This window comes from Myotis davidii, unplaced genomic scaffold, assembly GCF_000327345.1.
Source record: "Myotis davidii unplaced genomic scaffold, ASM32734v1 scaffold189, whole genome shotgun sequence".
In the NCBI taxonomy this organism is placed as follows: Eukaryota; Metazoa; Chordata; class Mammalia; order Chiroptera; family Vespertilionidae; genus Myotis; species Myotis davidii.
The window spans coordinates 2,560,199-2,583,559 of NW_006383017.1; the positions used below are offsets into that span (position 1 = coordinate 2,560,199).

The 23,361-nt window shown below is 37.9% G+C and overlaps 1 long non-coding RNA gene across 1 annotated transcript in view; it reads right to left on the reverse strand.

Annotated features, from left to right (window-relative positions):
* The window catches only part of LOC102768039, a 603,801-nt gene that overhangs the window by 341,673 nt on the left and 238,767 nt on the right, over positions 1-23,361 (reverse strand). Inside the window, exon 3 of the long non-coding RNA XR_436496.2 lies at positions 9,226-9,293. This is a non-coding gene — a long non-coding RNA (uncharacterized LOC102768039). The remainder of the gene's footprint in view (positions 1-9,225; positions 9,294-23,361) is intronic.

Genomic DNA, 23,361 nt, shown 5'->3' on the forward strand with positions numbered 1-23,361 from the left:
TTTTGTAAGAAATGGAAATTCCACAGACCCAGTTTAATCCACACACAAAAAGGGAGCTGACATAAGAGTTCTTGGGAGAAATGACCTTTGATTTGGGGCTGAATGTCACCAGCAACTTTTGGCTACTGAGAAAATATCTTGTCTTTAAGGAAGCAGTGTCAGTTGCTGAGGCCTCTTTATTTCCTCTAAGGGAGGCACCATCATTCTGCCTTGTGCTTCAAAGAGAGCAGAAATTAGCCCTAATTGTAGGAGAACATTTGTATCAAAATACAACCACATGAGGTCTTAGATTCTGAGGAGAAAACCAAGGGAGCTCACGCAATGTTGGCCTCCCTCAGGTAGAGAAAGGGTTTGCTGCTTTCTCTCCACACTATGGTCCCCGGAGGAGCTCCAGGCACTGGGGCCTGTCCTGCAGGCTCACACAAATGCCAGGCCCTGTCGCTGCTGGATGGGATTTCAGCCTCCCAGCAGGCCAGAGGGCTCTGTCTCTCCACAGGTCAGCTCCAAAACTGAGTGCCCTTTGCACTAGAAATCAATGTCATCCAGGAAAACTGTAGGAGAAAGTTAAATACCAGCATCAAAAGTCTGTTGTGTAGCAGGCCCTCCCCACTGTGTTTCTGCCAGGTGATAAGAAGCAATGAGGAAAACAGCAAACAAGGGCTAAAGAGAGAAAAAAATCAAAGAATTGCAGAATTTGAGAGCTGGAAAGGGGCAAAGTCTCAAGTAGGGACAGAATTCGGTGTCCTACTGTGCGGAAATGTAGACGCTGTCTAGGGAAGGGCAAACAGGCTCCCTATCAGGAGGCCCAGCTAAAGGTCAGCGATCCCCTCAGAAGTTCCTTTACCAGATTTGGTACCCTGGGCCTTGGTGTTCTCACAGGAGGCCCACCTCCTCCAAACAGAACTCCTTCCATCACTGAGTGACCACAATTTGTCCTAAAAACCTGCATCATTTTTCTCATTGCTAATTAAAATACATTGTAACAAATAAGCACATGAAAAGAATTTTTTAAAAAGTTATTCTATTTCTTTCACTCAGAAAATTATAGGTGAATAATCTTTCAGTATCTATGCATTCATCTTAGGTTGACCATATAAAATTTCCATTGTGCAGATAAAAAAAACCAACACAGTCGATTATCAGTAATTCCGTATCTCAACTTATTACACATACACACATTATATCAAAAATCCCTTTCTGTTGCTTTTCTTTTAATTAACCAAGATTCATAAGCAGCTTTCCACATTATGAAGTAATACTATAACAAATTCTCTTGTACACACTTCTTTACCAAAACCTCTGATTATTTCCTTAGGAAACACCCCTAGATATAGAATTGTTAGGTCAAAAGATATACATACACGCAATCATTTATATATTGCCTTAGGCTGCTTTTGCCCAATAACAGCAGAGTTGAAACAGAGACAGAAAGCCTACAATATTTAGTCTCTCACCCTCTCCAGAAAAAGTTTGCCAACCATGGACCTAGAGTCTACAATTAGCTAGAGACAGACATTCACAATAGGACATCTATTCCACAATAGGACACAGGCTCCATCTTATAAAATGCACCATGACTACAAGCAGATCGTTTCATACATTTTCTACTCTTTAGCATATTTTAATCAGCCCAAAGGTTGTATGTCATATAACTTAACTTACTATTAGAATAGTAATAAAGAACACTATTAGAGACATGTAGCTCCATTATTTTTAACTACAGAAATTATTATAACCTAAGATATCAATGGGAACCAAATAAAAGAAAATGAGATGTTATAAAATCTCATTTCTTGCATAATAATCTGTAATAAATATAAATATATATGTTCTTAAATTTTTAATATAAAATTTGATTATTATATAAAAAAGACTAAAAGATTTCATTTCTTGGGTCTGTGATTTGAAAGAGCTATGAATATGAAATAGGATTCCCTTTACTCATGAGTAAGACTCAAACTTAGCTAAGGAAAAAACACATTGAACTTTTTATTGAAAAAGAATCCTGCAGACAACATCTGAATTTTTATAAATTCCTTGTTAATTAGACTTTAATCTCCATAACTATACCATATGCTGGAAAAGCATCCAAATACAAACCCTGTGAGACGGTTTTACTGCCATTACTTTAAGAGCCATTTAAAAGATTTTCTATGGGATAAAGATTGGGTAATTTATCAAGGTTTTATGCTCCTTTAATCTGCTCCGTCTTCCCATTGTAAAATAAATATTGGTTTTAAAATAAATGGTTCTGCCCAGGTTTTGATGAGAAAAATTGACCTGTAAATCACAAGCTCACTTTTGCCAAAAGCTAAGTCCAACATTAAGTCCAGCCCATTCTGACAAAAAATAAGTCAATTTTATAGAACAAAACCTAAGGAAGACAATTACTTAAGTATATCATCAATACTGCAATGTAAATAATTTGAGGTCTGAGCTTCTCTATCCCCTGCTTTTTAATTCTTAATATAGCCACTAGTTGATGACAAACTGATTCTTTAAGTAAACTTTTAAAAATAAATTCTTTACCATAGTATATATTATATTCTCTCCAACTCTAATATACAGTTATATAACTTTAAATAAATATAAGTAAATCGGACAGTTATATAATAACATCTTTTTTTTAAGGTTTTTATTGATTTTTTTTAGAGCGCGAGGAAGGGAGAGGGAGAGAGAGAAAAAACGACTGATGAAAGAGAAACATGATCTGCTGCCTCCTGCACACCCTCTACCTGGGATTGAACCAGCAATCTGGGCATATGCCCTGACCTGGAATCTAACCAGTGACCTATGCACAAATGGGATGAGGTTCAATCAACTGAGCTACACGAGTCATGGCAAGAATATCTTTATCAACCACTTTTTTCATACTCAGAGGGACAAATCAATTTAACGGTCACTTCCTTCGAATATTTCACAGAGCTCTGAGAAACTGACAATGTACATATTTTCTTATAATACACACAATGGCTAAAATACTCGAAAAGATATGAATGGCTTAAAGCAGTGCTTTGCAAACACTCTGTGATAGAACAGTAGTTGACTGTATTTTTCATTTCCAATATGTTGTGGGTTGATAATCCATTTGCAAAATACAATAAAAAAATGCACTTGGTTATTGTGGCAATGCCAATTGCTATAAAATTTCTAAACCAGCACTGTCCAGTATGACATATAATGTGAGCCACATGGGTAATTTTAGACTTTCTAGTAAACACATAAATACCATAAAAAGAAACAGATGAGATTAATTTTAATAATATTTTATGTAACCCAACATATGCACAATCTTATCATTTTAACATCTAATCAATATAAAAATATAATTGAGATAGTTTCAGTCTTTTTGTAATAGTATTTTCAAAATCCGGCGTGCATTGTACACTTGCAGAGCATTGCAATTCGGCTAGGCCTTGTTTCACGTATTCAACAGGCATGTGTAGCTAGTGGCACCTAGTCTGCACAGTGCAGTTCTAATTCTACTCGCACTTTTGCACCTCTCTCCCCACACTTTAGTAGTGCTGTCTACACTACTGCTTCCTTCAGGATGGCATCTCTAAGCTTCTCTTCCGTGATTTTCTCCTGATGTTTTATAATTGAGGGCTCCATTCCAGAGAAAGCTAATACTTAAATTAAGAAATTAGCAAACTCATAATTGTGGCTAGCTTTATACTTCCTTTCAGGAAGGGAAGCGCCATTAACAAGGGAACAGCCATTAACAAGGGAATGGTCATTAACAAGGGGTGCAGAAGCCCTGGAAGCTCTCCTTCTCTAAAAGCAATTATTATTCTGCATAAAGTTGGTTGATTTCCTTCTCACCCATATTTTGATACTTTCTCTACTGATTATACTCCTGAACATTTATATAAAGCCATTAATGAGGAAAAATATGTCTGCATCTACAGAGATGTGTGAATTTAATGTACTTGGTCTATGCAAATCCTTACCATGTTCCAATGGCAATTGTTAGAAACTGAATTTCACACTTTGTACCCTCCCACTCTATGATCTGTGTCTTTGGACGCCATACTTCCTTCTAGCCTGAAAAATTCCTACTCATTATTTGCGTCACTGTTTAAATATCACTTCTTCAGGAAACCTTTGCTAATCTGCCCTTTGTCCTACTAAGATTGGGTTCCCTGTTAAATATTCTACCTTTCCTATACTGCACTGACAATTATAAATATAAATTTTTGTAATAATTTGTTTAATGTCCATCTCTCTCATGAAAATATAAGTTAACATCAGCACAATTCCAGATACACAGAAGACTTACATAAATATTTGTTATATGAATGAATAATTTTCCATTCCAAGAATCCAGTCTCAAATAGCTCAGCTAGACATCAGTCTCTTGTGACATGAGCTCAGAATGTGTATATCATAAGCATATGGGACAATCTTATTTTATTTATTAGAGTATACATTTTCAAACATATTACCATAAAGGTAATCATAATATATTCTTTTGACCTTTTATTCTAATACTATTTGTGTTCTCTCTCTCTCTCTTTCTCTCTCTCTCTCTCTAAGTTTGCCAGATGCTTATGTGTTTGCTTAGTTTTCTAAAGAACCATCTTTTCCTCTGTCGATTTTCTTTACTATTCCTTTTTATTCCTTTTCATTGTTTTTTACAGTATTTTGTTCTACCCCTTCCCTCTATTTTGACTTATTCTGCTATTCTACCTTTTTGGCTGAATGCTTAACTCACTAATAATCAGTTTCATTCATTTCTAATACATGCATTGTGAATCTATAAATTTCCCTCAATGTATCTTTTTAATTGTACTCTACAAGAGTTGAAATAAAGAACCTAATAATTTTCATTACCACTTTTCTTTGACAAGAATTATTTAAAGTATAATCTTGAGTTTCCAAACGTATGGAGGTTTTGATGTCTGTTGGTTCTTGGCCTCCTAATTCTTTTTCTCTGAGATAAAAAACATGGTTCATATCATTTTTATTCATTAATGGTAAGGCCTTTTGTGTATGCATATTCTCTGCTAGTAGAGTTCCAAGTCCTATATATGTCCATTTGATCAAGCTAATTGGTTATGATAATTAAAGCTTCTTTATACTTTGCAATTTTTAATTTGATTTTCAGTATCTGAGATGTATGTTTCAAAACTCCCAATGATAATTACCATGTTTTCAATACCTCCTGATGATTCTGTCAATTTTTACTTTTTATATTTTTTAAATGATTCTAGTAGGTAATGTAGGCTCGGGACTAATATACCTGCCTAGTAAATTGTTATTTATTATTAAGTAATAACTGTATCTACAATAATACTTTTTAAAGTACATTTTCTCAAAAATAATACAGTACCAACAGCTCTCTTTTGAAAGGTATTTGCAAGGTATGTTATATCAATTTCCATCTATTTTCTTTCAATCTTCCCATCCCATTATCCTTAACAGGTGTGCCCTTGGTAAACAGTTTGTAAAGGGAATATAGCTGCTCCCCCTTTTCCATCTAACTTAATAATCTTTGTTGACAGATAAAACGAATCATTTTATATTTGATGTGATTCCTAATATATTTGGCCTTATTTCAACAATCATGTTAATCTACAATTTCCCCAAAGTCATGGATTATCTAAATGTACCAAATACTGCACACTACAGCAAACACTGCTATATCTAGCTTAGACTCGTAATTTAGCTCTTCTCAATAAGTCATTTAGACACATTAGCAAACTATATTCTCTTAAAGATATAGGGTAATAAATCCTTACACAAATAACACACATACACGTCCAAAAAAATAAATTAATAAATTCAGGTGGCCAATCCACAACTTTATTCTTTACGTTTAAAGGGACATAAAAGATTCCATTCGTCACGGACCTCTGATGCTTATGTGCTTCCTTCTCCCCGTTATTTTTCATTTCTACGTAATGCAGCTCTCATGCTGCCTCTTCTTTTCCTACGTTCCTTCTTTCCGGCCCCAGCCTCTCGTCATCTTTCACCTAGACACTGCATTAGTGTCTGCTCGCTCCCCGATGTCATTTCACTACTTTCCACTCCAACTCACCCTCCAGATAAATGAGGGCCTAGCGTCATAATCTAAGAAATTTGAACTTTACTCTTTGGGTCAGTGTCTCTCCAACTGCAATCCAAAGACATTGTCTCATAACTCCAAACATTCTGTGATAATTATTTTAATTTGTGGTTTTATCGAATTAACATTCTAAATAATTTAAATGACAACCTGATAATGGAGCTGTGCTTTCCAATAGTAGTGCCTGTGTTTGTCTTTTTTCTCCACGGACTCTTTCTGTTCTCAGTGTCACTGGCACCAAACGATTACTAAAGTGACAGCTTTTAACTTTGTGTGTCAGTAAGCACATCTGGCTGTTAGGTTGGCATGTCCTAATGCTAAGATTGCCCCACGTCTGCCACTGTGCTCTTCAGCGAAGATGATTTGCAATTGAAAGATATTGTCATCGAACAAGGCTTTAATTTATCAAGATATTTAATTAATGGAGACTTTGATATGACATCATAAAAACTCATAGCGTGGCAGAGTAATGGTCTATTTTAATTGTTATGGGCTAGCGAGAAAAGAACAAAGGCAGAATTAACATGTAAATTATGTGTTTATAGCAAATGAAAGCCAAGTGATATTATGGGACATTGTACAAAAGAAGGTTTCCCAATCCGTCAAATGGAGAGAAGTGTTGAGAAGACGGAGTCATCCTGTGGCTCAGAGTGGTAAAGGCATGCCAAATTAAGAATCTTTGTCACAGAAGTCAGGAGGCTTTATTTATTCATTATCCATTTATCAAAAATGTGTTAAATGCTTAATCAATAAATACCCTGATTGCTAAACACTTTTCTAGGCACTGAGGAACAGAAGCAAACAGACAGCCGATCCCTAACCCTTGTAGAAGTTATATTCAGACAATAAGCAAAATTACACTATGATGGCAGATAGTAATATGTCCTGTGAAGAAAAATAAAGCTGAGAAAGGAACTAGAGAATGCTGGGGGGTGGGGACTATGTGGGTTTAATACAGTTCATGCAGAGAACCAGCCAGAAAGGGAGACGGGGCCAGTGGGCGTGGACACGGGTCAGAGTGTGGATTTGCAGGAGGAGATGAAGAAGGTTGCTCTGATTGATTCTGTTTCCCCAATGAAACATGAATTTGGGGAATCAGATGAGTGGGGAAACTGAGGATGGACGTTGGAGTTTGAGGTACAGGAAAAGCTACAAAATAGATGTCTGAGAGAAGAAATATTAGGTAAATGATGTAGGTTGCCAAGTAGAGCAGAGGACCCATTTAAATTTGTGGACATAAAATTAAAGTAAGGTGGTCCAGCAGAGTTCTTTGTTCCTCTCCGTTCGACCACACTCAGGCCCAAAATGTACAAGAAATCTGAGAGTCAGAGTTTTGCCAGATGAGGATGAAGAAGGATTCGCAAAGAACAGACTAACCACAGCACCTAAGCTGGGTGAGGAAGGAATGAGGGCGTGAGGGGGATTGTCTGAGAGAATATTAGGTAAATGATGTAGGTTGCCAAGTAGAGCAGAGGACCCATTTAAATTTGTGGACATAAAATTAAAGTAAGGTGGTCCAGCAGAGTTCTTTGTTCCTCTCCGTTCGACCACACTCAGGCCCAAAATGGACAAGAAATCTAAGTGAGAGTCAGAGTTTTGCCAGATGAGGATGAAGAAGGATTCGCAAAGAACAGACTAACCACAGCACCTAAGCTGGGTGAGGAAGGAATGAGGGCGTGAGGGGGATGATGAATAGTACACAAAAGCAGTAGTGAATAGAGTGGAGGCCCCAAGGGACAAAGAACTCCCATTGCAGTAGGGATGCCAGCGTCTGTGAGTTGGCATCCCTGGGAAGACAGGAGGTGGTCAGAGAGTAGAGAGGAGTGCTCTGGTACACATTCTGGAGGTTAGCAGTGTTTCCTGACAAGGGCACGATAGCATTTAGGATGAAATAATTCTTCCTTGAGTAGCACTGTCTCATGCACTGAATGCCATTTAGTTCCTGGGGTACAACCATGTGGCAGAGAAAGAGACATTGCATGTGAGAAACTCAAAGAACTGAGAGGCCAGATAGGAGCATTCTATGTGGATGTTTTTACCAAGAATGATGGCACGAGAGTGACTGCATTAGAGAGTCAACCAGGGGGCGTAAATCTCCAATAAATACACAGGCGTAGCAGGAGGAGAGTGGATGGCATGTGCTGCAAAAGTGCTCTGTGGATGAAGGGAAGAGAAGCTGCCTAGAAGTGACAATGAGGAGAGAGGACACTGACTTCACTCCAGACACTGAGAAAAAAACAGCTACCCGCTGAGAGGTGACAGGGAAGCAGTGACAGAGCTAAGAGTAAGAGAGCAGTGCTATCCAACCAAACTCTATGGCGATGGGATGTTGCACATCCATGCTGTCCAGTAAGATACCCAGCGGTCACATGTACCTATCAAGTCTCTGAGGTGAGGCCAGTGACTGAGGAACTGTCAATGTAATGGCACATGTGGCCAGTGGTTACCATATTGATGGGGCAGAAGAGGAAAGGGAGCATTCAGAAACGAACCTGAAGAGACGGACAATTCTTCTTACTCTCTGAGTCTTGAAGAGAAGGGGCAAGCATCAAGGTGAGTTGTGGGTCTAGAGCAGGGAGGCCAGAGACGTTACACTCAATTGCATCAGCATTTTCAATAAGCAGGATTGCAAAAATACATATTGTTATGGATACTTGAAAAAACCCTCCTTCAAAAGTCTAAAACATCACCACCATGTCAGAACTATTACATCTCATAAGAAGCATCTAGTATTAACAGACTATGACTATTGCCTGCTTTTCTGGGACCCAAGTGCTCCCCCGCCCCCCCCAAAATGGCTTTCTATCTCTAACAAAGGAAGGAAAGCTATAACTTCTGAAAACTTCCTGTTAAAAGATACTGGTGTTTAGCAATCATGTTTCTTATTTGTGTGTGTTTCTATAAAAGAATATAAAGAACTTTGTTTTTTCATTATCCAATATAAGGAAAAAGTGTTCTGACTGGCAGCAGCCACAAGCCTATAATTTGTACCTTAACAAAACAATACAAAAGGGTCATGCACCCCCATTTCCACCCCACCACACGGAGACTTCCAGAATGACCTCATGATCATGCCCTGAGAGGTTTGGCTCCAATTTACCAGCAACAACTCTGTCAATCTACCCTCGTCAACTAAATGAGTAATGCTAATCACTCACCAATGGAAGAATCCCAGGCTCAGGTAGGGACAGGCAAAGTGCTGCTAATGTCTGGATATTGCTTGACCCTGTAGTTGATGAGGAATAGAGAAATAGTAAAACACTTTTGGTTAGTTTCTGTCTCTTAGTGTCGCAAATTTACATTTAATTGCAGTTAAAATACCAAAATACTCTCTGTCCCCAGAGAGGTGACACAGCCCTTAATTTAATAGGCCCTAAAATACATAATTAAGAAACAACCTCTGTGGGGCTAATCAACATAGCGCTATAACTGGACCAATTTCCTGGCAGACAAGGGTCAATTTCTCTTAGTCATAAGGCAGAATCTTTCCCCTAAGTGTTGAGGGGCAGCAGAGTTTGCCACACCAAAACTTGCCTTTTTTGGGATATTGATTATTTTAAGCTGGTTCTTAAAAGAAAGAAAAGACCCAAGAAGATCCTTTTATTCCTCCCCCATCACCTACTAAAGGAATTTAGATAGAAAAACCTGCTTAAGCAACTATCCTCTCAGCATAATATGAATTAAGGGTGGCAGACAGGAAGGACCCACCAAAGTCCGTTTATTGGACTTCCCTCTGTATCCCCTTGTTTCTGGGTGGCCTACAAGAATTTGTTTCCCAAATGTTTTCTCCCTCTCATCTACCTGTGAATTGCCTACCATCCTTTTGAAGTCCATACCCCATCCCCTTTTACCTTAGCCTATAAGCTTCATCTGCCTAATTTGTCTTTGGACCCAATATTCTTTTCCTTTTATATATATATATATATATATAAATTAGAGGCCCAGTGAATAAATTTGTGCACAGGTGGGGTCCAACCAGCCCACCCTGACTGGGGGCCTGGTGCCCCCAATCGGGGTGAGGGGGGCTGATCAGGGTTGGGGCCAGCCAGGGGGAGGGGGCGCAGGTGGTTGTCCAGCCGGCCCAGCCCCCTGGTCGAACTCCCAGTTGAACTCCCAGTCGAGGGGACAATTTGCATATTAGCCTTTTATTACATAGGATGGATGGATATATATATTGGCCCAGAGAGGAAGGGAGAAGGAGAGAGAAAGAGAAACACTGATATGAGAGCAAAACATTGACCAACCAACTCCCTATGCCCCCTCTCCTCACACTGGGGTCCAAGCCCACAACCCAAGCACATGCCCTGACCAGGAATCTAACAACTCTGGGGGAGTCCTCAGAAAGGAGGGCTTGGAAAGGAAATACAGGTGTCGCAGGTGGGTTCCCCAGAAGCAGAGCCTGCGTCAGGGATTTCTATTCAGATGGTAGACTTCCTCTGAGGAAGAGGGTGCAGGAGAGGAAAGGGGTGCAAGCTACATCCAAATGTCATCCCAGCAAACCCCCAATGCACAGGACAATGCCCAACCAGCTGAGCCACACCAACAAGGGCCCAATATTTCTATGGATTCCCTGTCTGTACATACATAATAAAGTTGGTTATTTCCTCCTGTTAATCTGTCTTATGTCAATTTGACTATTAGACCAGCCAGAAGAACTTAAAAGCGTAGAAAGAAACTTATTTTTCTCCCCCACCATGTCTTCACAGAGACCAGATGCCAGGACGTGTCCATTCTGGCCTCCATATCTGTAGGCTGATTCAGCTCGAATGGGGCCTTCTGTATTAACAATGCTTCTGATGGCTATGAATTGGCCAGGGTCAGGCAGAAGGATCAAGAAATGAACTCACAGATGTTCACTATGCTGATGAGGTTGATTCTGTCAGATGCCCAGCTGTGCATCCACTTTGGGTCCAGGATACAGATACAGCTTCCACCATAATAAACTCCACGGTTTCTAGTATTTGACCTAGAGTTGAACTAAGAGACTCTTCTTTCATTCCCCTTTGGTTTCCCCTGATGGTTCTTCCATCAACATGGAAGCCAAAAGGTATCCTGGTACCAGCCCATTAACACCAGCTAACTATTCTATTCTGTAGTCACTCTCAATGATAGTCACCTTGTAACTTAATTTCATTGTCAACAATAAGACTCAAAGGAGTAGATGAGTGGAGTGCTTAAAGTCCATCTCAGGTACTGGGGAGAAACCTTACAAGTCACAATGAAGAGCAGCAAAGGTAACTAAATTATTAAATCCCACTGCCTCTCTCTGTCCACAAGCCCCCTCTGGTGGAGGAACTAATAGGTAATGAAATAGCTTTATTAATAACAATAACCAAAATTTTAAAAATAAGGGAAAGGTAACCCACAATCAGCCCCTGTAAGCTGAGTCAAATGTAGTGATTAGCAAATATGAGCTACACCTGGAAAACTACTTACAGATGAAACATTATGATGAATGATTTACCAAAAGGTCAACACTGCTCTTTTATCTTCACTACCCATCAGTTTCCATTGCCCTCAATTTCTCTGGCACAGAACAGAGAGCAGGCCATAAAAAATTTACCATAAAAATTAACCGTATTTTGCAATATTAAACACACACACACACTTGGATATAGTTTAAGCATATGGACCAGCTTCTCAATTAGGATTCCTCATATATACTAGAAAAGGCACTGACATTTAAAATCCTGTTATAAGAGGTAATGTAGTCAGGAAGTACCAGAACTCTGCCCTACGCACAGCTTTGCTGCTCCACTGTTAGTCCTCACACAAGGGAAGGCGCCATCAGTCCCCTCCCTAAGGCCACAGCAATGATGGCAGAGGTGGGGCAGGTGTCAGCGTTTTCCCTTTTACTTCCCTGGTAGCCAGAGCTCTGCAGCCTCTGCTGTTAGCTGGTGTGCATGCCAGGCTTTCGACCGCCACTTGCCTGCGATAGCTTCTGACAGATGAGCTGTGAGATGAACTGCCTTCACACTCTCACTTGACAACATTTATATAAAAAGAAACACACGACCAGACCAAAAAAAAAATATTTTCTAGCAGGAGTGATTCTGAAAATTATCATACCTGCAAATGGCCAGATCCCCATAACCAGACCTGTAAAGGTCAATTAAGCCATTTTAACTGAACTGATTAAATTGATTCCATCAGAAAACAGGTCTCTTTCCTCCTCCCTGTCCTGTTGTGAAATTACTGTTTCTCTCATTTTGCCAAATCAGTAAGATATTTTGCATTTTGTAGGTATGATCTAAGTCATCTCAGTTACTAAACAATTGCTCTCCTCAGACTCAGTTTAAAGAGAGGACCTAAATATCTGGTTATGTATTTATATCATTGCTATTTGCAGATGTTTTTTAAAGGGAGAATAAAAATGAAAGGAAAAAGGTCAAAAGAATTCTGAAAAAGATATAGCTACAAGGATGTTCACCAGTGCACTATCAGTGATAGTAAAATCTAGAAATCCTAAATTTCAAGCAAAAAGTGGAATACCATGCAAGCATTAATAATTATTTAGTAGGATATTTAATAACATGAAATAAAAATCATGGTATTATTAAGAGGAAAAAACACATTGCAAAAATGGTAGGTATAGTATTATCGCTTTTATCAACAATGGTTATATTTGGATAAGATTAAAGGTCTGACAAACATTGATTGGCCAACCCATGCCCCATTCACAACCCCCTCTCTAGGAGTACTTCTGTGAAGGGAAGTATAAGCAGAAGTCTGCTGGGTGGCACTGATTAAAAGGGGCAGATTGGTGAACAGGCCCTTTTTGTGCTGTCTATGCCACAGTGAATCAGCTCTGGGTCCTTGCCCATAGACTGTAATCTTAGCCAACCAGGATAGTCAGAGAAAGAAGACAAAATCTTGAAATTAGCTCGTAAATAGCACAAAGAACAATTGTAACTTGATCTATTTATTCATCTTTTAACCATTTGTTTTGGTGTACATGTAGAAGTAAAGGATCTTGGGTTGTGTGAATAATAATGATTAATTATAATAATAATACCATCCTAAGAGCAGGGCAGCCATATGCCTCTGAATTGCCAAAATACAGGGTAGTCAACTTGAAAGCTGAGAATTCACTCCTAACATATCTTCATGATAGTAAGCATAGCATATTTCTCAGATGTCTGAGAAATAAGTAAAGAATAATGTAATACACGTAAGTGTCAAAAATTAATACTGAGTGGAATTACACATATCTCTTCTTAGAACAGCCATCATGTATACTGTGGCAATCTGTCTGCATATCTGTCTTCCCACCAAAAGGCAAGGACCACTCCTTTCATCATTGCTAAGAATGCCCAAGCCTCCTCTCCAAGGATTCAGAATCAAACTTACATTCAAATTATAAATGCCTATAAACATGACAGCAATTTTTGACTCAGTCGTTCTTCATTCTAAGTCATCCTACTTTAAAAAGAATTCAACAACTTTTTAACATTTCCAAAATATCCTGAAGGGAGGGAAAAATCACACATTAAATTCTGTCAAGTAACATTTACCTCCTCAAGCCCTGACTAATCAGAAATGACTGAAGTTGGCAGCTCCGTTCGTCACTGGGTCTACAAGCTAAATTCAGTTCCTGATGGAAAATGCCAACAACCTTTCCCATCTTATCCAACATCCCATCCTGCCAGTCACTCTAGAGTCTGGCAGTCTGGTGTGACCACTCCTCATCAGATCAAGTAGAAATTATAAACCAAATTTACAATCCAAGCAGCCATATTCCACAAGAGCAGTCATAAAGTTAAAAGAGAAGGGTGCCAGATTTATTACTATTGATTCCCTGCTGGAAATTTCATGGAAAGATATCCACTGCAGTTATACACAGAGCATCTGGCTCATTTCCAACTCTTTTTGTCTTGAAGTTCTTTAAAAAAAAAAATCAACTAAGAGGGATAAGAAACTAGAAATTGGTGGATGGGGCCCAAAGGCTTTCTTCAGAATAAGAAGCCTTCATCACTGTACCCTAATTATGCAAATCTGCTCCCACAGAGTCCAATACATTCACTGAGTAAACCTTACCACTGAGAAGCCAATCTATAATGACTCAAGCCATATTTCACAATAGACTCCAAAGGACACATGATGTCATTTGCTAAAATGACTCAATCCAGATGGAAAGCATTCTGACCTATACATAATTGATTGACCTTTGCTATGCTTTTCTGGTTATTTATATACTATCCTCTACATGAATGTATATCAGTGGTATTTACACTTGGCAGCTACTTTTGCAAATGCATTATTCAATTGGGATTTAAAGCTTTTTACAACCATTTCCTGACCGAACATTCATAAATGAAAGACAAAAAAGATACCATCTTGAAAATAATGTTTAATAGCCTTTAGAAAAAAATAAAGGTTTGTTACTCTAATTGTTTTACATTACAGGGGACAAGATGTATCTTTGTAAAGCTGAGTTCAAAGCGCTGATACTGAGGTGACTAAAGGGCATTTTACTTACTTTCCAGTTTGAGGATCAATAATGATGGTGAAACATACCTTACCAAAGGAGTGGCATATCTTGGATACTTTCAAGAAAAGCATCCTGTGGTGAAGGTAATTAGAGACCATAATAAATGGCCAAAGAACAGAGCACAGTTATGTGATGTTCTTTGATTTTTTTAAATCATCACTGAGGATATTTTTTCCATTTATTTTTAGAGAGAGTAGAAGGGAGGAAAGAGGGGGAGAGAGAGAGAGAGAGAGACATCAATGTGAAAGAGACACATGGATTGGTTGTCCCCTGCACGAACTCCAACTGGGTCCTGGGATTGAACCTGTAATTGAGGTACATGCCCTTGACTGGGAATTGAACCCGAGAACTTTGGGTCCATGGGCTGATGCTAAAACCACTGAGCAAAACCAGCCAGAGCTGACCTTTTAAGTTAATTATAAATATGGTTTTCCAAAAGGGGTATGCTACAAATTAAATGTCATTCAGATGATCAAGATATCTTCAAGATAATGATAGAAGTAGAGGCAGGTGGATTCACTAGTTTATAGAAGGCAAATATGTAGCATGTATGTCCCTATGCCCATTGTGCATACCCAGGGCAAACAGTAATAGCCGATCACTGAATTTTTCACTAAAAAGCCTTGACATGGACTCAAAACACCTTTCCAATAATACTGCATGCAAACAGTACCAATAAAATGGACCTGGAACATGAAGTGAAATCTATTTGCCATTGATGAACTAAATAATTAAATCACTCGTTTCAGATCCCAATGCATATTAGATATCAAAAACATTGACCCCATTATAAAATCTTCCTAATTCAGTACTCCTTAGTTTGCTTGTCTAAAGTAGATTTCCACTGATCTGAAGGTGATTCATTGGCACATATTGCTACTCTATCCTGATAATATAATTAAATAGAGAAGGTTGTATCTTATATAATGATGAAATTAATTCTATCTCTTGTTGCCTACTCCGAGATTCAATCTAATACTAAACAGATTTTTAAAACCAAAGTTTAACAGCCCCTCTTTGAATCCTAGGACAACATTAAATTAAATTCAGCAGTTTTTCATAAGTCATGGTAGGCTGATATAATCCTGAGTGTAAATGAAAAGCAAATAGGGGATCTAAACAGAAGATGGAAATGCATGTGTGCTCACATAAAGATACTGTCCAGCAGTGAAAAGGAATACCTATAGCAACATGCATCTACAGGGATAAATCTTAGAAACAAAAATTAAGGAGGCTACATACAGCAATGCTTTCCAAGTCGTGTGCCTCAGGAACTCGGTCACAAACACCCTAACATACTGACCTCTTAGCTCTGCGTGTAAACAGTAGCTGGAGTAGCCAGAGTCTCAGGTGAGGCATAGATAGCACATATCCCAAGGCATCATACAATATTTTCAAGTTCAATGTGTTCCATGATATGCAGTTGGGAAACACATAAAGCCATTTTGTATAATGCTTAAAAACTAAAATACATCTTATTTAGGGATATATGTGACAAAATTATTTTACATGAGAAAATAAAAGCAAAGGGATGATGAGTGAAAAATTCATCCAGTATGATGGTTATGTTAGGATGAAAAGGCAGAGAAGGAACACATGATAGATGGCAATGTTACCGTTCCTTAATTGGACTGTGGGTTCAGTGTTTAGTTTATTATGCTCCAAATATATTTTTATAAATATAAAATATTATATTATGCTCTTTTTAAATATCATGATTAAGAAGCCAGGCAACTTTATAGCTTATTCAGAAATACATTAGAATCTCAATATGTCAATGTAAGAACAGATAGAGCCCTGACTGGTGTGACTCAGTTAGTTGAGCATCATCCCATGCACAGAAAGTTCTCTAGTTCATTTCCTGGTCAGAGCACATACCCAGGTTGTGGGTTCAATCCCTGGTTGGGGGGGCATATGGGAGGCAGCCAGCCAATTGATGTTTCTCTCTCACATTGCTGTTTCTTTCCCTCTCCCTTCCTCTCTCTCTCTAGAATCAATTTTTTAAAGATATTCCCCAAATAAGGATAGAAACAACTTTTTAGGGAAGTCTTGAACCCAGAAGTTTCTAATGTTCAAAATGCTGCTCAATGATGCCAAGATTTTGTTCTGCTAATTCAACAGAGTAGTCCAGAGGTTTCCACTAGTCACCTCGAATATCCTATTCAATGATCACAAAATTTTGTTTTAACCCAACTAGAGTGCTTATGACAAATTACTGGAAACCTAAAGTTCCACTTCCCCATTCAAACAATAAATTCATGAAAACCATATGAAAGACTCTTAATTAGGATTTGTTTAGTTTCAAACAAGAAAAATCCACTTGAGGAACTCAGTACACTGGGCTCCTGGATGAGGAATCAGAGGCATCCCACAGCACACAGGACAGGAAGGATAGCCAGACCTCCAAAGACCAGAGCCAGAAAGCGGGAAGTCACTCAGATCCAGAATCCACACACTCACACTCTCTGGGGCTACAGGAATTTGTGTTGCTACCTCATTCCGGAACATTTGCCCTCTACTTCTACAAGTGCTCTCTCTGCTTTGGCATTGACATGACCAAATATCTGTCTGCGGCTCAAGTGAAAACCAAGTAGTGTCCCAAGCACCACTTCAAAATGACCAGAGGAAACATCTGATTAACCCAAGAGCAGTTCACATTTGGACAAATCACAACTATACATTAGGAGTTAACAATTCAAACACCTAGAGGCCAGGCAGGTAATTAAAGGTGTACAGCTGACCAGGTGTGAAACTCCTGAAGAAAAGGGTCTGCAATAAACGGTTCATGCTATACCTCAACTTTGCTGTATAATATCAGAAATCCAGCTTTTTGCCAAAATCCCTGATTTAATACACATCTGCAGGCCAAATTAGGCCAGGCCTCTGATGTCAGTGTCCTACAAAGAATGCACTGCAGCTATCCCAGATTCAGAGTCAGACTGTGCAGACAGGACTGTAGTGCCAGCCCTTTGGGTGGAAAGACAGTTTTTGCAGACGGGGTAATAGGTCAGGCAGTCACTCCAACAAAGCTGGGGTTACACGCTATTCTTACTTACATCCTCTCACTCACAAAACGTGTCAGATGAACTTCTAAAAATATCTTCTTCAAGACCGGCATACCTCGGAGATATTGTAGGTTCAGGTGCACAACACCCCAATAAAGCAAGTAATGCAATAAAGCAAGTATCGAAATAAAGCTAGTCTTAACCTTTTGCTGGTGGAGGATCTTGCCTTCAATTTGTAAAAAAGAAAAAACCCACAACATCTGTGAAGCACCATAAAGCAAAATGCAATAAAACAAGGTGTGCCTGTACTACCCCGGATAGAGATAAATGCCATGTGACTTTGTCTGGGTTCACAGAAAAAAGCAGTAAAGTACAAAGAAATCAGACAAAGCCAACTAGAGCCAGAAAAAGACAGTAGCAGCATCTTCTTTTCTACTCGTGGCCAAAACGCTGCCATAAAAAGACTACTCACTACAAAGCAATTACAGAATCGTTTTTCAATTAGCTCAGGCAGACATAGACAGTCCTGTCTCAATTTTTTCACTGCATCAGAATTGTTCAGTACAGAAATCTCAGCCTTGATGTCTAGGAAGCCTGGCTTGAGCCCGGATCTTGGGAGAGAGAAGTGCCTCCTCAGGTGTCCCCGCAGCACTCTGCCTTTGCTCCTCACTGTGGCACCTAAAGCTGTACTGCATGTGCCCAGCTCTCTATTTGTGTCAAAGCAGAAATAAAGTCTAGTCCTCCTGCATGCCCCAGGGCCCATCTGTTGGATAAATACATGCAGTAAGACACTTTGAAATTTTTATTTCTATATTTTTAGCAGTTAATTTAAGGGGAAAAAAGGACTTAGACCTGATTCCTCCCTATTCTTTTTGTATGATCTTTAAATTTTTCAAGAAAAAACACTTAAGCAAAAAGTACATAAACATGCTGTATTTTTACAAACTCAAAATCACATAGTTGTGAAACTTTTGTACTCATATTTAGGCTAAAAACTCCTTAAGGCACCTTTGGTCAGCTTGTAGATATGCATGGGTTTTCCCCATATACCTATACTAATACAGATATAAATAGAACTTGTATAGAAAAATAGGGCATGGTAAAATTCTCTACCTAAGGATATAAAATCCATATTTTAAACTCATAAGAAATGGGGGGGGGGGAGTTTGTCCTTTCATTCTAACTAGATGGAGTATTTGGCAAATACCCTTTTGGGAAAGAATTATTTAGCAATGGAATTCCAATTAATGTCAAAGGACAGATAAAGCAAACTGAAGGACAAAGAATGAATGAAGAATCACATAGCAGCATTTGCCAAGGCAAATTCTATTCATGATAGGGATTTTGGGTTATATTAAATTAAACCAATTTCCTTACTCCAAAAAATGGTCAGTCTTAAATATTCTTACTGGTTCTTATGAGTTTTCAGGAAGGGAAGAGAGCATTTTCAAGTTTACTGCCTACGTAAAGGCTTGTGACCGCTCTTGGGAATAGCAGTGCTATCAGACAAATCTAGGTTGAAATTCAAGTTCTCTCGCTCAGTAGCTGTGTTCCCATGTGCAAGTTTCTTAAACCCTCTGAGCACTGGCTACCTCATCTGAAAAATCAGCCCTTAGTTTATATCAGAACGTCTGTCTTTGACTTCCCTTCGAAGTTAGTAACATCTTCAGCTGCAACAATTGATTTCCTATTCCATTTAAAAATTCACATACATTCTCATACACATTCAACAAACAGGTATGAGGCATTTAGCATCTGCCAGGCTGCGCTGGTTACTGAGCATAAGCATGTGCGGCTTCCAAACTCACAGAGTGATGATCTCATTGGGGCGGCAGTGATGAAGCACTAACGCAGAGCAGTGGCAAGAACCAGACAGAGAGATTACAACAAGAGGCCTAACTTGGTCTGTAGAGGAGAAAACATTGGAGTTGATACCTGAGAAGAGGGAACTAAGGCAGTGGAGATAAAGGAAACGAAATTCCACAGGCTGAGGGAACCAGAATGGCCAAAGGCCGGATGGCAGGAGGGAGGAGAGTGATGCTGGGAAAGAGAAAGGCAGAGCAGTGGGAGTTCAGAGAGCTAAGAGAAGACTGAAAAGAGTCAAGAGAGGACTGGGGCCCTGTTAAGCATTTGAATGGTGGGAATGGTTTCCACCAGGGCAGTGGAATGACCACACTAGCATTCTGAAAATCTCCCTCAAGCTACATTTGAAAATGGATTGGAGGTAGACAAGAGCAAATGCAAGGGGATCAGACAAGAGGCTATCGCAGTGATGATGATAATTTAGACTACAGTGGGAATAGTAGATCCGGTAGCATACAAGAAACCTGAGAAATATTTAGGAATTGGAAATAAATTGGGTAAGATGTTGTGGTACATTTTACACATGAAGTCCTATCTGCAGTATCTGATCTGGTCTATAAATTGTACTTCTCATTCAGCTGGTGCTTTTTCTCTACTATGCTCTGGGAGATTTATCTCAATTAAAATAATACTTCTTTCTCAAAAACTGTCATGATTTTTATCATATTCCACAAAGGTAACTGTCAAATGTCTATGCCTTAAAAGTGTGTTTATATTAAATATATAGTGCCACCAAAAACATAAAAGTATGTTTAAAATACTATTATTCTTGAAAACTATTATTCTTAATTAAATATGATGTAAATTGTGTTGTTCACTTCTTCATCCATTTTCTATTGTTCTCCTTTTATCCTAACCCAAGGATATGTTTTACTGATGAGAGAGAGAGAGAGAGAGTAAGAGAGAGAGAGAGAGAAACATTGATCAGTTGCCTTCTGTACATGCCTCAGCCGAGGACCCAACCTACAATCCAGGTAAGTACTCTGACCAGGAGTCACATCAGCAGCCTGTCAGTGCATGGGAGAATGCTCCAACCCCACACTGGCCAGGGTCCTCTTTATCCATTTTCCATCAGCACAGGTATGTGTACTTTTGGTTCTCGCCAATAATTCACTCAAAATGAGAACAAATTTATTGGTTGGAATATGTATGAATGTTGCTCTGAGAACAAAAGGAACAGAAGGTACTGTTTTACCATACTGGCAGTTGTCATTCCTTCCATAAAGTCCTATTTAATCCCTTAAACAAATAGAACATGGGGGGAGGGGGAGAAGGCATTACAAATACTTAAGTGATTAGCATATTGACTTGTCAAATTTGACAGGAAGGACAAACTTGGTCTCAATATATACACTTCGATTTTGAAAGATTTAGACAGCAAGTTGACTCTGAAAGCAATATAGGAAAGTATATATAAATACATAAATTTTAAAAATAGGATAAAAATGTTTACAATGGTTAATTCTGAGAAATGGGTTTGAGTTACAAGTACAGGGAATTTTGTCTATTACTGTATATGCTTATGCATTCCTTGAATTTTAGAAGCAGGTATTAGTTTGTAACAAAAATAGAAGAAAAAAGAGCAGATCTGAAAAACAAGAACAATAAAATAATATCAATCTTTGGTAATTCTAGGATAGTGAGGGCAATATTTATCATAGAAACTAAAAGCATTACATTAAACTTTCATTAAATACAATTATTTATCTAGGTCCATGGTACATATCTACACACTAACCACTGATGTCAAAAAATGGTTCCAATGCATTTAAATTCCATCCACATGAAAGAATTAAACATATTAAACTCCAGTATAATTTTAAATCCAATTACAGGTAAATAGAAGTCAGTTGTTATAAAGTGCATAGGGGGTGGTATTTGTTCGAGATTGATTAAAAATATTAATAAAATGTCTGGTGAAAACCGTTTTTGTAAACTGAAACAATTTTTAAAGAAAAGTGGCAAAATCCACATCAATTTGATTGATCCAATGTGTTGACAATAGTAGTCCATCCCATTAGAGTGCAGAAATGAGATTCTCCTACACCTTCCCTATTTTTAGATTGTGTCCTCACAAGATAAGAAGTAAATCACATTTATAGAACCTAGTCATAAAGTTTCCCAAATTGACTGTGCATAAAAATCATCTTTGTGAATTATTAAAAATACAGATTCTTGTCTATCCCAAGATTATGAAGATATTCTATTTTTTATTACCTTCCTGAACCTGCAAGAGTTTCCAATATAATGATGAATGAAAATGGAAGTAACAGACATCCGTATCTTAGTCGCACTCTCAACAAGAAAGCTGTCAGTATTTCAACAGTAAGCATGAGGTTTGCTGTAGCTTTTTGTAGATCTCTTTTATCTTATTAAGAAATTTCTTCTCTATTACCATTTCATTAAGAAGAGTTTTTATTATGAATAAGTGTAAAGTTTTATCAACAATTTCCCCATCATCTATTAAAATGATGCAGCTTTTCATTTTCATTCTAATAATGTGGTCAATTGTATTGATTGATTTCCAACTAATCAACTTGAATTCCTAAGTTAAATCCAACTTGGTAGTGATATTTTATCCTTTTCATATATCATTGAATTTGATTTACTAATGTTTTGGCTAGGATTTTTTTCATCAATCTTCATGAGAAATATTGGACTGTGAATTTCCTTTTTTTAAATAATACTCTTGGCTTTGGGGTCAAGTTTATGTTGTTCTAATAATGTAAATTTATATGTGATTAGTATTATTTCCTTGTTAAATGTTTGAAAAAAATGTTAGTAAATTTAAGTGGTATTTTCTTTGTAGGAAGATCTATAATTATGCAGCTAATTTCTTTAATAGATATAAAATAATTAAGATTTGCTTAAATGTATCACACCAATTTTAGTCTATTTTTTAAGGAATATCACTTACATTGTCAAATGTATTAGCATAAAATCTTAGTCATATCTTTTTTAATATCTATAGTTTAGTGTTATCCTTTTTTGCAATTGTGATATTAACATTTTTGTGCCTTATCTTGTTTCTTAATTATTCTTACCAGAGTTTTATCAATCTTTTCAAAGAATCAAATTTAGCTCTTTTTTAGAACCATGAAACTGATGTTTAGGTCACTAATTTTTAGACCTTCTTCTTTCCTAATATAAGAAGTTACGGTTATAAATTTCCCTGTAAGGACTGCTTGAGCTGCAATCCACAAGGTTTGACACATTGCATTTTTATCATGTTAAAATATTTCTATTTTCATTATGATTATTTACTTTGACACGTGGGGGAAAGAGGATAGTTAAATGTCCAAATATTGTTATTTTCTCATTATCATTTTATTTCTTATTTTCAGCTTAATTCAACTATGATCAGAAAATGAACTCTGATTTCAAATCTTGAAATTTGTTAAGAAATGCGATGTCTAGGCATACAGATTATTTGCAAAATCTTCTTTGGACACTTAAAAATGTATATTTTTCGGTTGGTGATTATAGTGTATATACACTTAAAAATGTGTATTTTTCAGTTGGTGGTTATAGTACAATTAGGTCAAATTTGTAAACTGAACTATTTGAATAGCTATATGTTTACTCTTTTTTTTCTCCGTGTTCTATTAATTACTGAAAGAAGTATGGTAAAATCCCATTAAATTGGAAGATTTGTTTATTTCTCCTTTTAGTACTATTATTAGCTTACTTCACATTACTATATATGTGTACATACATGCTCTTTGAATGTACACATATAGCTATACACTGTACCTATTAGTAAGTGTTTGCATGTTATTTCTTTTTTACAGACTTTTATATATAACTAGGGGCCTGGTGCATAAAATTCGTGCACTGGGTGTGGGGGGGGGCATAGTGTCCCTCAGCCCAGCCTGCCCCCTCTCACATACTGGGAGCCCTCAGGCGTTGACCCCCATCACCCTCCAATCGCAGGA